Source organism: Neofelis nebulosa, chromosome 1, assembly GCF_028018385.1.
Source record: "Neofelis nebulosa isolate mNeoNeb1 chromosome 1, mNeoNeb1.pri, whole genome shotgun sequence".
Classification (NCBI taxonomy): domain Eukaryota; kingdom Metazoa; phylum Chordata; class Mammalia; order Carnivora; family Felidae; genus Neofelis; species Neofelis nebulosa.
The window spans coordinates 188,408,629-188,427,731 of record NC_080782.1 but is presented as its reverse complement, the minus strand read 5'-3'; the positions used below and the strand labels follow the sequence as shown (position 1 = coordinate 188,427,731).

Genomic DNA, 19,103 nt, shown 5'->3' with positions numbered 1-19,103 from the left:
CATGTAGAAACGACAGCCAGGGATTTAACCAACACAGATACAAGCAAGATGTCTGAACCAGAATTTAGAATCACGATAATAAGAATACTAGCTGGAGTCAAAAATAGATTAGAAGCCCTTTCTGCAGAGATAAAAGAAGTAAAAAATAGCCAGAATGAAATTAAAAACGATATAACTGAGCTGCAATCATGGATGGATTCAGTGGCAGCAAGGATGGACGAGGCAGAACAGAGAATCAGAGATATAGAAGACAAACTTATAGAGAATAATGAGCAGAAAAAAAAGAGGGAGATGAAGGCAAAAGAGCACGATTTAAGAATTAGAGAAATCAGTGACTCATTAAAAAGGAACAACATCAGAATCATAGGGGCCCCAGAAGAAGAAGACAGAGAAATAGGGGTAGAAGGGTTATGTGAGCAAATCATAGCAGAAAACTCTCCTAACCTGGGGAAAGACACAGACATCAAAATCCAGGAAGCACAGAGGACACCCATTAGATTCAACAAAAAACGACCATCAACAAGGTATATTGTAGTCAAATTCACAAAATACTCAGGCAAGGAGAGAATCATGAAAGCAGCAAGGGAAAAAAAGTCCCTAACCGACAAGGGAAGACAGATCAGGTTTGCAGCAGACCTATCCCCACAAACTTGGCAGGCCAGAAAGGAGTGGCAGAATATATTCAGTGTGCTGAATCAGAAAAATATGCAGCCAAGAATCCTTTACCCAGAAAGGCTATCATTCAACATAGAAGGAGAGATAAAAAGTTTCCCAGACAAACAAAAATTAAAGGAGTTTGTGACCACTAAACCAGTCCTGTGAGAAATTTTAAGGGGGACTCTCTGAGGGGAGAAAAGATGAAAAAAAAATATATATATATATGTATATAGATAAATAAATAAATAAATATCAAAAGCAACAAATATTAGAAAGGACCAGAGAACACCACCAGAAACTCCAACTCTACAAGCAAAAATAATGGCAATACATTCATATCTTTCGGTGCTCACTCTAAACATCAATGGACTCAATGCTCCAATCAAAAGACACAGGGTAACAGAATGGATAAGAAAACAAGATCCATCTATATGCTGTTTACAAGAGACCCACTTTAGACCTGAGCACACCTTCAGATTGAAAGTAAGGGGAGAGAGAACCATCTATCATGCTAATGGTCAACAAAAGAAAGCCAGAGTAGCCATACTTATATCAGACAAACTAGACTTTAAAATAAAGACTGTATTAAGAGATGCAGAAGGGCATTATATCATAATCAAAGGGTCTATAGACCAAGAAGACCTAACAATTGTAAACGTTTATGTGCCAAATGTGGCAGCACCCAAGTATATAAATCAATTAATCACAAACATAAAGAAATTCATCGATAGTAATACCATAATAGGAGATTTCAACGCCCCATTCACAGCAATGGACAGATCATCTACTCAAAAAATCAACAAGGAAACAATGGCTTTGAATGATACACTGGACTGGATGGACTTAATGGATATATTCAGAACATTTCATCCTAAAGCAGCAGAATATACATTCTTTTCCAGTGCACATGGAACGTTCTCCAGAATAGACCATATACTAGGACACAAGTCAGCCCTAAGTAAGTACAAAAAGATCGAGATCATACCGTGCATATTTTCAGACCACAATGCTATGAAACTCGAAATCAACCACAAGAAAAAATTTGGAAAGGTAACAAACACTTGGAAACTGAAGAACATCCTACTAAAGAATGAATGGGCTAACCAAGCAGTTAAAGAAGAAATTAAAAAGTATATGGAAGTCAATGAAAATGATAATACCACAACCCAAAACCTATGGGACACAGCAAAGGCAGTCATAAGAGGAAAGTATATAGCAATCCAGGCCTTCCTAAAAAAGGAAGAAAGATCTCAGATACACAACCTAACCTTATGCCTTAAGGAGCTAGAAAAAGAAGAGCAAATAAAACCCAAAACCACCAGAAGGCAAGAAATAATAAAGATTAGAGCAGAAATTAATGCTATCAAAACCAAAAAAAACAAAACAAAAAAAACAAACAAAAAAAAAAAAAACAGTAGAGCAGATCAATGAAACCAGAAGCTGGTTCTTTGAAAGAATTAACAAAATTGATAAACCACTAGCCAGTTTGATCATGAAGAAAAAGGAAAGGACCCAAATAAGTAAAATCAAGAATGAAAGAGGAGAAATCACAACCAACACAACAGAAATAAAAACAATAATAAGAGAATATTATGAACAATTATATGCCAATAAAATGGGCAATATGGAAGAAATGGACAAATTCCTAGAAACATATAGACTCCAAAACTGAAACAGCAAGAAATAGAAAATTTGAACAGACCCATAACCAGTAAGGAACTCGAATTAGTAATCAAAAATCTGCCAAAAAACAAGAGTCCAGGGCCAGATGGCTTTCCAGGGGAGTTCTACCAAACATTTAAGGAAGAGTTAACACCTATTCTCTTGAAACTGTTCCAAAAAATAGAAATGGAAGCAAAACTTCCAAACTCTTTCTATGAAGCCAGCATTACCCTGATTCCAAAACCAAACAGAGACCCCACCAAAAAGGAGAACTATAGACCAATTTCCCTGATCAACATGGATGCAAAAATCCTCAACAAGATAGTAGCCAACTGGCTCCAACAATACATTAAAAAAATTATTCACCACGACCAAGTAGGATTTATACCTGGGATGCAGGGCTGGTTCAATATCCAGAAAACAATTCACGTGATTCATCACATCAATAAAAGAAAGGACAAGAACCATATCATCCTCTCAATAGATGCAGAGAAAGCATTTGACAAAATACAGAATCCTTTCTTGATCAAATCCCTCAAGAAAGTAGGAATAGAAGGAGCATATCTCGAGATCATAAAAGCCATATATGAATGACCCAACGCTAATATTATCATCAATAGGGAAAAACTGAGAGCTTTCCCCTAAGGTCAGGAACAAGACAGGGATGTCCACTCTTGCCACTGTTATTCAACATAGTATGGGAAGTCTTAGCCTCTACAATCAGACAACACAATATATAAAAGGCATCCAGATCATCCAGGAGGAGGTCAAACTTTCACTTTTCGCAGAAGCATGATACTCTATATGGAAAAACCAAAATATTCTACCAAAAAACTGCTAGAATTGATTTATGAATTCAGCAAAGTTACAGGATATAAATCTACACACAGGAATTGGTTACATTCCTATACACCAACATTGAAGGGACAGAAAGAGAAATCAAGGAATTGATCCCATTTACAGTTGCACAAAAAAACCATAAAATACCTAGGAATAAATCTAACAAAAGAGGTGAAAAATCTATACACTGAAAACTATAGAAAGCTTATCAAAGAAATTGAAGAAGACACAAAAAAATGGAAAAAGATTCCATGCTCCTGGATAGGAAGAACAAATATTGTTCAAATGTCGATACTACCCAAAGCAATCTACATATTCAATGCAATCCCTATCAAAATAACACCAGCATTCTTCACAGAGCTAGAACAAATAATCCTAAAATTTGTATGGAACCAGAAAAGACCCCGAATAGCCAAAGCAATCTTGAAAAAGAAAACCAAAGCAGGAGGCATCACAATCCCAGACCTCAAGCTATACTACAAAGCTGTAATCATCAAGACAGTATGGTACTGGCACAAGAACAGACACTCAGATCAATGGAACAGAATAGAGAACCCAGAAATGGCCCCACAAAATGTATGGCTAACTCATCTTTGACAAAGCAGGAAAGAATATCCCATGGAATAAGACAGTCTCTTCAGCAAGTGGTGCTGGGAAAACTGGACAGCGACATATAGAAGAATGAACCTGGACCACTTTCTTACACCATACATAAAAATGAACTTAAAATGGATGAAAGACCTAAATGTAAGACAGGAAGCCATCAAAATCCTCGAGGAGAAGCAGGCAAAAACCTTTTTGATCTTGGCCGCAGCAACTTCTTACTCAACACGTCTCTGGACACAAGGGAAACAAAAGCAAAAATGAACTATTGGGACCTCATCAAGATAAAAAGCTTCTAGGGGCGCCTGGGTGGCGCAGTCGGTTAAGCGTCAGACTTCAGCCAGGTCACGATCTCGCGGTCCGTGAGTTCGAGCCCTGCATCAGGCTCTGGGCTGATGGCTCGGAGCCTGGAGCCTGTTTCCGATTCTATGTCTCCCTCTCTCTCTGCCCCTCCCCCGTTCATGCTCTGTCTCTCTCTGTCCCAAAAATAAATAAAAAACGTTGAAAAAAAAATTAAAAAAAAAAAGATAAAAAGCTTCTGCACAGCAAAGGAAACAATCAGCAAAACTGAAAGGCAACCAACAGAATGAGAGAAGATATTTGCAAATGACATATCAGATAAAGGGTTAGTATCCAAAATCTATAAAGAACTTATCATACTCAACAACCAAAAAAAAAAAAATCCAGTGAGGAAATGGACAAGGGACATGAATAGACACTTTTTTCAAAGAAGACATCCAGAGGGCTAACAGACACATGAAAAAATCCTCAACATCACTCATTATCAGGGAAATACAAATTAAAACCACAATGGGATATCATCTCACACCAGTCAGAATGGCTAAAATTAACAACTCAGGCAACAACAGATGTTGGCAAGGATGCAGAATAAGAGAATCTCTTTTGCACTGTTGGTGGGAATGCAAACTGGTGCAGCCACTCTAGAAAACGGTATGGAGATTCCTCAAAAAATTAAAAATAAATTACCCTACAACCCAGCAATTGCACTATTAGGTATGTATCCAAGGGATACAGGTGTGCTGTTTTGAAGGGGCACATGTACCCCAGTATTTATAACAGCACTAATTGACAATGGCCAAAGTATGGAGAGCCCAAATGTCCATCGACAGATAAATAGAAATGTATCTTTGACTTCCAAGATTCCATTATACACACACACACACACACACACACACAATGGAGTATTACTCTGCAATCAGAAAGAATGAAATCTTGCCATTTGCAACAATGTGGATGGAACTACAGGGTATTATGCTAAACGAAATAGTCAGAGAAAGACAAATACTATATGCCTTCACTCATATGTGGAATTTAAGATACAAAACAGATGAATATAAGGGAAGGGAAGCAAAAATAATATAAAAACAGGGAGGGGGACAAAGCATAAGAGACTCTTAAATACAGAGAACAAACTAAGGGTTGCTGGAGGGGCTCTGGGTGGGGGAAATGGGCCAAAGTCGTAAGGGGCATTAAGGAAGACACTCATTGGGATGAGCACGGGGTGTTATACATAGGGGATGAATCACTGGAATCTACTCCTGAAATTATTATTGCACTATATGTAATCTAACTTGGATGTAAATTAAAAACAAACAAACAAACAAACAAACAAAAATAATGAATTGTCATGAAGGAAAGAGAAAGAAAGAAAGAAAGAAAGAAAGAAAGAAAGAAAGAAAGAAAGAAAGAAAGAAAGAAAGAAAGAAAAAGAAACTTTAATGAAGTGAACAATCTCCTTTTGGAGAATAGTAAAATGAGGCAGCAGGCAGGAAGGTTTTTATGGGACAAAAAATAAAAAACAAGGAAGAGAAAAAAAATATATATCAGATTGGCTGCAGCCACATAGTCAACCTTGCTTGTGGTAAGAAGGTCCAGAGTTGGCTTAGAATTTGGGAAATGGCTGACTGGGTATCCTGCATTTCTGGTCGAAAGGAGCATTTATAGGAACACGAAACTTATCTATTGGTTTGCTGATAAAGACAGAAATTACAAAATTCATTATGTTCTAAATGTAGAGCTGTTTATCTTTGAAATGGTTTTCTCTTCCTTTGGGTGTTTAGTTTCATTTAGGTTAGTGCAGAATGTCTTAAATTCCTATCAGTATCTGAATATTAGCTTCCAATTTGGACAATGTTTGATCATAGAGCTACCTTAAATACTTTCAAATACTTTGTCAGGTTTTAGCCACTACAAAAAATGAATATTCATGGAAGAACTGAATGACCCCATGGATTAAAGAGGCATCTCCTAAGAGGGTGAGAATAATACTGTTCTACTGAGATCTAGAGCCACTCCCAGAAATACCTCACTACCAAAAAAATGCTTAAGGCAATCCCCCTGAGAGCTGTCAACAGTCAGTAGGATAAATGGAGTACTACCCACATTTCTTTCTAGTAATATGTAGCTACAAATGAAGTGCAACCTACATTTCTGTCTGACCATAATTTTGGGCCCTCAACCCGATGGTTGATCTGCCTGCATATACAAACAAAAGCCAACAACCTGCATGCCCCAGGCAGTGAGGAAGCCAAGTCAAATTCTCAGAACACAAAATGAGTAAAAACAAAAAGGCAATAGCTGTCCTTAAGAGAGTAAAGATCAGTAACCAATAAGCACCCCAAAACCAAATTCTGTATTTGGAAAGGCATGGGTATCATAAAACGTATCTTTCTTTCTTGACCAGGCATTGCAGAGATCTGAGAGAACTAACTCTGGTAAAAATTCTTACCCTTCACTTGCTTCTTCCAGGATCCCATCTGTAGGTTCTAGAGTGAGTGGGGGTTAAAGTAGAACAATAGCTTTGGTATCTGCCAGAATTTGGCAGGATTTTCCATTAATTTTACATTCCCTTTATCTGTTTAAGGGAATAGCTAGAAATTTACCGTAAAATCCCTTGAGGGTTCTATTAATTCATAATGGAGGCCCTTCTTGGAGTGTAGATAGGGGGCATTTGAGCTGGTGTGGAAGAATTTTCACAAAACCTTCAAGGACACTATTTTTTCCAGTGTCCCAGTGGACTGCAAATGAGACACTGATTTCTGGGCTAGTGTTTTGATGATCGACTCCTAGGAAGATGAAACAGGGGAGGCCCAAGTATTGCTTTAGCTTTAAGGCCTTGGAGCTATTGCAGTTGTAAGACCACTAACTTGGTAGACTTTTGTTTATGGTCTTGTGGTATCATTGAAGTAGAAAGGCAATTAAGATAGAGGATTAGTAGACTGTGAGTACTCAGGTAAAGAAGGATAAAGGGGAGTAGTATCAGGAGTCATATCAGTCTTATCAGACTGTAGTCTTTGGTTTAGATACCTCTTGTGTCTTTAGTTTTTCATTAGTCTTATGTTATCAATCTTTCAGTGAAGTTATTTTGGAAGCTTGGAGACTTTTGGGGGTTTCTGCATGCCAATTAAAAAAAGGTATCCCATTCTGTTTGTTTGACTTGGCTTTGAATTGAACTTCTTAAATGAACAATTTTATCTAATTGAAATATTCCCTATAGTGTCCACTGTAATTCTAGGTTGTCTTAGTAATATTTTACCATTTTTGTAGATGTCTATAGCTTCTGGGACTACAATTCTTAAACATAATATAAGCAGGGGGCATTCTCAGTTCTTTGAAACTTGAGGATCCCATTTCTTTAGCTAAACCTCATTGGAGCTAAATTAACACCTACGGGGGATGTGCTGTTGGATTGGGAATTTTGTGGTGTTTTACAGTGTACCTCATTGCATGGAAATTTTCTCAAGGTTGGCAGATGACCTGGTGTCAGTCTAACTCAACCCATGATCAAATTATCTAGCATGGGTGTCTTGGAGTTAGGTAGAGAGCACTCTAACGACTTTTAAGTGCTTGACCCATGCCCACCAATTTTGCAGCTTTGGCTTCCAAGATTCCCATTAGCAATAGATCTATTACAACTTTCACTTGAATATTTCTTTATATTCGTTATATTAGATGCTCTAATGGATTTTAATAGTCCAATTTGTGCCTATTAAGATTTTTATTTTAATGGTCACAACAGTCCTAATCTGTTGTCTTAATCTATTTCCCCAAGTCACCCAGCTGTTTATGTTGTTTACTTAGCTCAAGGCATTGTGAGTACCCCAATGGCTGCTGCCCCTTACATATACATATGTTTTTCAAATGCAGTTTGGATCTGAGAGCTGCAAGCAAGGGGGCGGAGCCCAAATCTGACAGTGACTTACCCAAGACCTTGGGAAACACTAGAGGAAGAGTGAATTCAAAGGTTCCATGGGGGCACGGCTTCTGCAACTCATCCTGCAAGCCCTTAGCACTCAGCTTCAGATGCTATTCCTTGTCACCAAAACCTTAAAAAATGATTAAAGAAAGCAATTTAGTTCATAAAAATAAGCTTTATGTAACACATCATGAAGTGGATAGTCTTCTATTGGATACCTGCAAAATGGGGAGGAAGGCAGGAAGATATTACAGGATAAAGAAGAAAGTATAGGGAAGAGAAAAACAGAAACTAACGAATTGGCTGGGGCCACATAGTAAATCTTGTTTGGGGTGAGAAGGCCCAGAGGTGGCTTGGCTTTTGAAGATTTGTGCCCTGAATATATGACATTTATGGTCAAAGGGAGCATTTACAAGGACATGGAATGCTGTATCACTTTGCTGACATGGCATTCCAGGCAGTAGTGGCTCCATGGTGAACTCAGAAAGCTATTTCAACAAAGGCAAGGAAAAAAAAAAACTATTAGTGTTGGAATCAGGAAATAAAAGTGGTCAATATTTGCAGGCAATGATATAGTATACACAGGAAATTCAAAGAAATTTCTACATAAACTACTCTAGCACCAGTCTTCCCCAAATATATATATATATATATATATATATATATGTGTGTGTGTGTGTGTGTGTATCTTATCATGAAATAAAAACAATACCTCAAATACATAGATTAATAAAATAAAATACACAAGATATCTAAACCAAAAATTTTAAACATTATTGAGAGAAATTTAAAAAGGAAACTAATAATAAAAGGATATTTCATATTTATGCATTGCAAATCTCATTATCATAAATATACAAATTCTCCCCCATTGATCTATACTTCAATGCAATCCTAATCAAAATCCAGGAGACGTGGGGAAATTAACACATTTATATTATAATTTATTAAATACAAAACAGCAAGAGCCTAAAATAGCTATGTCCAACATAATTGGAGAAAATATACTTTGAATATCAAGGTGTATTAGTAAGTTAGAGCAATTAGTTGAATGTATTTTTTGAGTACAAAGATAAGCCCGAGTCACTTAAAGAGTTCAATATACCATATAATATGTACTCACTTTTTTTGTCAAAGTTGACACTGAACTACAATAGGAAAATGAACCTTTCCCAAGAATCAGGAAACTATTTTGTGGGGTGCCAAAAAATAAACATTTTAGGTTTTGCAGACCATGTAGTCTCTATTGCAATTATCCGATTCCACCTAAAAACAAAAAAATGAGATGTCAACAAACGGGCATGGTTGTGCTCCAATGAAACTGTATTAATAAACACTGAAATTGAGTCATACAATTTTCTTTGTTTTTAATACTTATTTATATTTTAATTTGTTTTACATTTTTATTTATTTTCGAGAGACAGAGCACAAGTGAGGAGGGGCAGAGAGAGAAGGAGACAGAATCCAAAGCAGGCTCCAGGCTCTGAGCTGTTAGCACAGAGCCTGACATGGGGCTCAAACCCAGGAGCTTTGATCCCCAACTGACTGAGCCACCCAGGTGCCCCAACAAATCTCTTTTTTTAAATATTAGTTTAGAAACCACAGTCTTGATGCACAGAATATCATTCTTTTTTTTGTTTTTAATGTTTATTTATTTTTGATAGAGACAGAGACAGAGTGTGAGTGGGGGAAGGGCAGAGAGAGAGGGAGACAAAGAATCTGAAGCAGGCTCCAGGCTCCAAGCTGTCAGCTCGACTTGAGGCTCAAACACGTGAACCACAAGATCATGACCTGAGCCGAAGTCAGTCACTTAACTGACTGAGCCACTCAGGTGCCCCTAGAATATCATTCTTATTGATTTGGTGATTATTTTCAAATGAAAAGACTTAAGGTTTTTTTTTAAGCAAATGTAACCATAAATTTATATTATCACTTCCAAATTATATTGATGACTAGAGTCTTTTACTTAACCATATCAATCAATAATTATGCTTAAGTTAATATCACTTTAATAATTGAAATTGCCCCATGAAATTCTTAGTATGTATTTGGTTTGTTCATGATAACAATACACAAAAATTATCAAGGTCAGAGGAGTGGGCAGAAGATGTCAAGTACCATAGCCTAACTAGTTTATTTTCCAGATTCGGATGGTAAAGCTGAAAGATCAAATGCATTAGGCAGGAAATAATTTAAGGCATAAGTGACTGGGGGAACATAGGGCATGGATGCTTACATGACTACCATATAAACTCTCTTTTGAATATTGAATGGAATTTCTATGTAGAGGCTGTACATTTTGAGAATCATCATGTGGCTTCAGTGGAAGTTCTGATGATCAAAGCTTAGGTGGATTACTCCATAGAAGGCAGCTCAAGTTCCTGAAATTCAGAGGTTTGAACCAAAATAAAATTCTTGGAGGAGAGTCAATGGTCATCCTAGTAAAATGGCAAAATAACAAGTGAAGGCCTGGACATGAATGGCTTAAAGTGATAATGAGTACTTCTGACTGAGTTTTATGTTTATGTACTATAGTTATGTTTATATGTTTATGGCTCAGCTTTATTTTTATGGGTCTGCAAAAAATACCTAGAAACAGGCAAGAATGAAATAGCATCTTCCCTTTTTAACATCTTTGAAGTCAGAACCAGAGCATGACATAAAATATAGTTGAACTCACTATTAGCAGATGCCATATTTGTAAATCTGCCCACTTGCTACAATCTCTCTGTAACCCATAATAGGATCTTAGTGTACTTTGAGCCATTCACAGACATACCCATTATTGAAAAATCTGAGTCACCTGATGCTGTGCTCCCAGCTGAAGTGGAACAAGGTGATCGATCCTCTGCCTCCTTGTTTCAGCTCTCATAGAGTACACAAGTGTCCCTTCTGCAGTCAATTTCATGCCATATTTTTTCTTCCTCCCTTCCTCCCTTCCTTCCTCCCTCCCTCTTTTTCTTTCTTTCTTCCTCTCTCTCCTCTTTCTTTCTTTCTTTTCTCTTTCTTTCTTTCTTTCTTTCTTTCTTTCTTTCTTTCTTTCTTTCTTTCTTTCTTTCTTTCTTTCTTTTTTTCTTTCTTTCTTCCCCTTTCTTTCTTTCTTTCTTTCTTTCCTTCTTTCTTTCTTGTTTCACTGTTTAAAATGGTCCCTGAAGATAGTACTAAGGTACTGTACTGTCCAGTGTTCTTAAGAAGGTTGTCGTGTAACTTATAGAGAAAATACATGTCTAAGATAAATTATACTCTGGCACAAATTACAGAACTGTTGGATGTGAGTTCAATGTTAATGAATAAAAATATATATTAAATAAGTTTTTTTTGAGCAGAACCACAAATACGGTTATGCATTGACTAGGTAGTAAAACAGTTATGACCAAAGGCTTACAGGAATCTAAGCCTACATTTCTTTCTGGAAAAATGGTTTGGTATTCACTCAGTGTCAAGTCACCTTTGTAGAAGATAATTACTGTCAAGCATGAGAGCTGACTGTAGTTGCCTTACCCATAGCAGTTTATATCATTCCTACTAGCACAATCTACAAATATTTTTTTTCTATAAGCAAATTTTAATTATTTGATCTATAATGTAGCTACAATTCACTCTTTTTTTTTGTTATGACCTATATAATTAGTGTACTGATTGCTACTTTTATAGTTTTCTGAGTTTTATAAAATAATGAGGGCTCTATTTCTCCTCTTTTTATATTATTTTTTTCAATATATTAAGTTTATTGTCAAATTGGTTTCCATACAACACCCAGTGCTCATCCCAAAAGGTGCCCTCCTCAATACCCATCACCCACCCCCATCAACTTCTCCTCTTTTATATTAAATCTCTCCGTCAGATTAGGGTTTAATTAGGAAAGAAACTGAAAATTGAGCATGTGAGAGCATTCGGATAGGATGGCTAAGTATTGATTTTATCCACTTTTTAAAAACTTCCTTTTACCTGTGGAAAAGTAGCAAATCGGTACTAGAGACAAAATTGAATTTCTATTTTTTTCATTTTTGTTGTTTATTTTTTTTGAGAGAGTGTGAGCAGAGGAGGGGCAGAGAGAGAGGGGGACAGAGGATCCGAAACTGGTTCTGTGCTGACAGCAATGAGCCCTATGTGGGGCTGGAACTCACAAACCACAAGATCATGACCTGAGCCGAAGTTGGAGACTCAACCGAGTCACCTGGGCACTCCTCTAATTCTTTCATTTTAAAAAATAGTATTATTAAATATAACCGTCTTAAAGGTCCTGTGAAATTACACTTTTCTCATAGATTCAAAAACTAGGCCTCAGAGAATAATGCCTTTGCCAAGGTCATAGAGCAGTACAAATAGATAAAGACTCCAATCCCAGACATTTTTCATGTTTTTTTCCCCTTCTAAATAGAATAAGCTTTATTTTCCTCCCACTTTATAATGTATTTTGAAAACAGACTAATTATAATAATGGCTGCTATATATAGCAGTTATCTTGTTGGAGGCACTAATTTAAGTTGCAAATATTAATTAGTTTTATATTCCTAAAAACCCTATCATTAAGTACATTTCCCAGAGAAGTTAAATACCTCACCCAAAGTCACAGATCTTATAAATAATAGAACCTAGAAGTAAACAGGACTCCTGAGACCACCTTTACTCACCACGTTTACCGGAAATAAGTTCTGGTTATTTTTCCTTTTCTTTAGAACTCATAAAATTAACAACTTATTGTGTACCTTATTGCGTCTCTACAAACTTCTGAAGTGAAAGGATAATTTGTTTTTCCCAATTTTTCTGTTAAAAAAATAGAGTGAATTATCTTTGTTTTGAACCTTTTTTTTTTTTTTTTTTTTTTTTTAATCTTTATTGACAGTCATAGAGGTCCCAGCAGCACCTACCCCATCTGCCTGACCTCATTCCCTGCTGGTGAGGGACAACACGAGGAGAGTCTGTCAGGGTTCACAACCTGGCCTCCATACAAGGCAGGCAGAGAGAGACCCAGGCAAGGGGCAGATCATTCTAGACTAGTACGTGGCAGTAACAAGCTTGGGTGAGTAGATCTTCCGACCACCTGCCAGAATCTCAACAGTTTACACAGTGGCCTTAACCTGGAGCAGCCACGTGCATCCTCCAGATGGTCTCAACAACACTTTGCTCTCTCAAAGAACGCTAAGCCCTTCAAAGCAGCTTTCACTGGGGAAACTGGCGGGGAGGAGCCTCAAATTGCCCGGATCTAGCTCGGGGGGGGGGGGGGGGCAACCGGGGGCAACCGGCAGTCACGTGCTCCTGATGGCGTCCTGCAACAACTCCCTCAGTGGCCTGGCTGGAAGCGCTTCCCCACAGCGCGCGGGTGAGAGCGGCCTCAGCGAAGTCCAGAGTGGAGCTAAACCGGCGCCAGCTTTCACCACAAGCTGAGTGAGAGCAGGGCCAGGACCGCAACCTGGAGGGCTCCACACGGGGGTTTTCTTGCCACCCAGAGCCAGTGGAGAGTGAGACCCAGTGAGGGTCTCACCCTCGAGTCTGTGAGAGAAGGCAGGCCCCTGGCAGGAGGCAGAGAAGCACAGACAGACCTGCTGGGGGCTGATGCAAGGAAGGGAGCTGCGTAGGCGGCCCCCTCCTACCTGTGGCCTGTGGGCTGCCCTTGCCTCGGTGGTCCTTATGGTCTGAGGCACGGCCTTCGTCAGTTTCCCGGCTTTTCTCTCGAGGACGCTGTGCGCGGTTGAGGACCTCTCCAGGATCTTGAGGTAGGCGGCTTTCGTCATTAATCTCTTTCAGACAGATTTCACACAAAGACAGAAACGTGGACAAATTGGGCATTTATGAATAACTCGCCAAAGAAAACCTGTGATTAAAAAAAAAAAAAAAGCAGGAAGGGCTCAGGATTAAATATCCTGAGGCTGGAATTCCAGCTTAAACACTTGGCACTACTAGAAGTTTTTACTTCAGTGTCTTGGTGGCCCTTCCACGAAGGAAAGACAGTACCTGTTTATCTCAAACATTTGATTGAGGAAGAAAGAAAGAATACAGAACAGTTCTGGCCCGTAAAAGAATTTGAAAATACAAACTAGCATTCCTTATGCTTCTGAGAAAAAGTGCCTTTCTGAGATAGGTTAACTTCATTTCAGAGACTTAGGCGCTGAGAGAATTGTGCTTTGTAAAGGCTTCTGTGATTGTGTGTGTGTGTAGTTTAACACTTTAAATTGTTTGCTGCTTCCTTTATCCCCATTTTAGTCCTGACTGCAGTAATTGAACTACATTATGCTATGTTAAAAATGAATTTAAATTTATTTGTAGTGCCTTACAAGCATAAAGTAATATTCTGTGTTCACTCAATTCTGAATATTACTTCAAGAATATATTTTCCCTTTCATGTTTTGTGGTTTTAAAAGTAAATGAAAAGCAAGCTTCAATTTGGTGCACATCAGCATAATTGAAACTAACAATCCCATTTAATGAATTTTTACCTGGAAGAGTATAATGCATGGAAATAAAAATCAAACATGACTATTTACCGAGTGATATAAGGTTAGGCATATTATATTTTTGTTAAATGTAAATATGCAAGTAAATTAGGACCACTATTATGTGTTATGCTTTTGAGAGCCTAGGCTGAAATCAATAGAAACATTATGAAAATGTTAAGTTAATTAAGATTATAAATTACCTTGCTGCAAAATTGAGATTTTTTTTCCTGTAATTACTCCCTCAAGTGTTTCTTTTCACCCTTATCTTGAAGAGAATTTGCAAAAATGGTAAAAAAAAATTCCATTTCTAGAGGGGAATAAACAAAAAATTGTGTTGTGTGTGTGTTTCAGACAGAATGAAAGAGAGGTAAAGCATTTTACCTTCTAGGTTTTAATAAAAATGTGTTGCTTTAATGTCTTTATTGTGTTATTAAATGGGTGAATGCCAAAGTAAATATGCTGCAAATTCCTCCTACTAAAATACTATCAGAAATGTTAAATGAAATCAAATGAAATTCCTCTTTAACATTTAAGTATAACATACATGCGGTAAATTGCATACATCATATGTGGATACAAATTGCTCTCACAACTTTAATAGTACGTTAAAGCTCAGAGCTCCTGTCATGTGCCATTTGGTCACTCTCTAAAGTATCTTTTCAAGGGTAAGGGCTAGTGCTGTTTTCTCTTTTTAACATACATTGCTAGTTTTGCCTGGTTTTGTAATTTTATATAAATGGACCTTAGAGTATATATGATTTTGTTACTTTTTCTCACTCATTATTGTTTGTGAGATCCCTTTATTTGCTCTTCCTGATAGTTGAATCTCCTTTGTTTACATTGTTCCATAGTATTCTTTAGAATTAATAAACACAGTCTTTTTATTTCACATATGGCAGGCATTTGGATTTGTTTTAGTTTGGGACAGTTGCATAAGTTTGGTATGTTATGTGCATGCAACCTTGTGAGGTATACATCCCAGGGTACAAGTACTTGTCATATTGCATGTGTATGTTGAGCTTTAGCAGATATGGCAAAAACATTTTCGGAAGACTTTTAACATTTTCTACTCTCAGAAGTAGTGTGTGAGAGTTCTGATTGCTTCATTTCTTTGTTGCCATTTGGTATTCTTGGGCTTTTATATTTTAGCCATGCAGAGCTGTGGTGGTGATTGTTTTACTTGGCATTTCTATGATGAGCAATATGGTTTAGCATCTTTCCATAAATGAGTTTATTGCTTATTTTTATATCTTTTTTTTAATTGCCTGCTTAAATATTTTGACCATTTATATAGCAAGTTGGGTGATTTTCTTTTACTAATTTGTGCTTTATATGTACTGGATATGAAAACCATAGATGTTCTTAGTTATATATTTTAAATGTAATTTTCCATTCTGTGGTTTGTTTTCTAACTCAAAGGTTCCTTCTAATAAGCAGAAGTTCTCACTGTGATGGAAATCTTCTTTGTAAATCTTTTCTCTTAGGATTGTTGGGTTTGGTGACTGTTAAAAAAGCTTTTGCTTTCCCTATCGGAGGGGTTGGGGTGTGTGTGTGTGTGTGTGTGTGTGTGTGTGTGTGTGTAAAATCATCTAGAAATTTTAATATATTTATTTTTTTATGTTTGATAACTCCACCTGAATATTTCTGAATGCTGTTAGATAGTTGTTTCGTTTTGTACATATGGATATAACCCAGTGTCTTTGGAGATGGCTTTTTTATATCAGAAGATTTGTAATAATGAAATAAGCTCACTATGGTAGACTGAATAGTGGCCTTCCAAACAATATTTATGCCTAGATCCTTGGAACCTGTGAATATTATTTTATATGGGGGAAGAGTACTGAAGAGATAATTACATTAAGGACTTTGAGATGAAGAAATTATTGTGGATTATCTGGATACTTACTAACTTCAATTACTTGCATCCTTATAAGGGAGGCAGTAGAAGATTCCATAAGATCAGAAGAATAGGAAGAGACAGTGTGACCACAGAGATACAGATTGGAATGATGTGACCATAGGCAAAGGAATGCCAGCAGCCACCAGGGCAGCCACTTAAAGTCTCAGAATGGACCGTGGCCCTGCTGATACACACTGATTTTAGCACAGTGATACAGATTTTGGAATTTTAGCCTCAGGAGCTATGAGAGAATAAATTTCTGTCATAGTTAAGCCACCAAGATTGTGACAATTTGCCACAGCTGCCATAGGAAACTAATACAACAATCAACTTCTATCATTTTTTCTTAATATTTATTTAAGATTATTTTGGGAGATTTAAATTATGTGACTGTTTTATAACTCTGGGACTTGTCTATATGGCTATCTTGAGAAGCCATACCTCATAGATCTGATGTTCTGTTTACTCTAGAAAATCCTTGGCCAGCAACACAGCTAAGGGTGTTCCAGAGACATGATTTCTGCTTTATAGGGAATATCATTAATCTGCTTACTCAAAGGAGGTTTAGTTGACAAAGCTATTTACCCAATTGCTTGACTTTCCTTTTTTCCTAGCATTATCACCTCATTAAAAAATAGACTGTAGGCCAGTTACTTTAAATCTTCTTCCTCTACTTTTAATTCCAAAGTTGTAAAGTAATGTTTGTGAATCACTGTTGATTTTATGATATTTTTCTGCATATCTTAAGATGTTAATTTTTTTCCTGTTATTGTGCTTAACTACACTAATTGTCAAGCATTAGCTAACCTTGCATTCTTGAAAAAATGTAGCATGCTTGTGAATATTTTCCTATATATGTATTTAAGATTTTAATGAGTGAAATTTCCATTTTTTATTTCTAAATAATATTTTATCCTCTTTATTATGATTAGCAGTTCTTACTTTACAAAGCTTTACAGTGAGCAACCTCTGTCTTTGTTTTTGTTTTATGTTTGCTTTTAATTCTGTGTATTTCTGCTTTCATATTTAATATGTAAACCTTTGTAATGCTTATACTATGGCTGGGCAAAATGACTTACTGATATATACCTTGAAGGGTTGGAATTCTTGCTTATCTGCACCATGAAATACATAATGTACATTTTCAACTGCTTTAATTGAATTTCTTTTATTTTGGTGAGAACTTTTAACACAAGATCTATTCTCTTACCAAATTTTTAAAAAGTTTACTTATTTATTTTGAGACAAAGAGAGCAAGCAGGAGAGAGGCAGAGAGAGAGGGGGAGAGAAGATACCAAGCAGACTCCACGCTGTTAGTGTGGAGCCTGACATGGGGCTTGAACTCACAAAACATGAGATCATGATCTGAGCCAAAGTCAAGAGTCAGATGCTTAACTGAGCCACCCAGGCACCCCTCTCTTACCAAAATTTTAAGTGTAAATGTACTATCATTAACTATAGGTATGATATTGTATGGTAGATCTCTAGAACTTATTCATCTCACATAACCAAACTATATAATCATTGAAGAGCAATTTCCCATTACCGCCTCTCCCCAGCTCCTAGTAACTACTATTCTATTCTCTGCTTCTATGAATTTGACTCTATTATATGAATATCTCATGTAAGTGAAATATTTGGCTTATTTCACTAGCATAATGTTATCTATGTTCATCCATGTTGCTGCATATGTCAGGATTTTTTTTTCCTTTTTAAGGTTGATTAATATTCCACAGTATGCCACATTTTCTTTACCTTTAATCCATTGGTGGATATCTAGATTGTTCCCACATCTTGGCTATTGTGAACAGTGCTGCAATAAACATGTGTGTGCAAATATATCTTCAAGATCCAGATTTTAGGGTTTTTGGATAAATACCCAGAATGGGTTTGCTGATTATAATAGCCATTTAAAAAGAAAATATTAAAGTAACCATTAATAAGAAAATTGATAAGTAAATTGTGGTATATTCATGCAATAGAATAGAATACATCAGTATAAAAAACAATGAAATATGGTAGTTGTGTTGTAACATGGGTGCCTATAAAAAATCTTGAATGAAAAGAACAAGCTGTGAAAGAATATGTAAAGTAGGTGTATTACTTGTCTTTTGCTGTCATAACAAATTACAACAAGCTCAGTGAATTAAAACAACACAAGTTATCTCACAGTTCTTTTGGTTAGAAATTTCTGCACAGTTAAAATTCTTAACTGTGTTAAAATCAAAGAATCTGCAGGGCTATAAGAATCTCTGAATGCACCAAAGGAGAATCTATTTTGTTGCTTTTCCAGCTTCTGGAGATTGCCTCATTCCATGACTCATAATCCTTTTTCCATTTTTGTAGGTAGGAGTATAACAGCTTTCTTACCTTTATCTCATCACATCTTTCACCATTGTAGGGAAAGGACTGCTTCCAAGCACTAACAATTAAATTTGGCCTACCAGGATATTCTGTGTTAACTTGCCCATTGTAACTTTAATCACATCTGCAAAATTCCTTTCTCCAGGCTTTAAGGAGTATGGTTTGGACACCTGTATGTGCCATAGTTCTACTACAATAGGATGCTATTCATGCAAAGTTCCAAGACATGTGCAACTTAGTGATATGTGTCTGAAGGAAACACCAGTATGAAGCAGAGCTGTAATACTAAAAAAAAAAAAAAAAAGGAAAAGAAATAAGAACAGCATTCAGAATAGTGTTTATCTTAGTTATCTTAGAGTAGGAAAGAGAGGACTAGTTATGCAGTTGGAAGGAAAACAAAAACCAAATTCTATTTCTTAAGCTG

At 36.7% G+C, this 19,103-nt stretch overlaps 1 long non-coding RNA gene across 1 annotated transcript in view; it reads left to right on the top strand.

The window, feature by feature from the left end:
• Positions 1-13,243: 13,243 nt before the first annotated feature.
• Positions 13,244-19,103, top strand: part of LOC131483773 (uncharacterized) — a 49,518-nt gene continuing 43,658 nt past the window's right edge. Inside the window, exon 1 of the long non-coding RNA XR_009247918.1 lies at positions 13,244-13,695. This is a non-coding gene — a long non-coding RNA (uncharacterized LOC131483773). The remainder of the gene's footprint in view (positions 13,696-19,103) is intronic.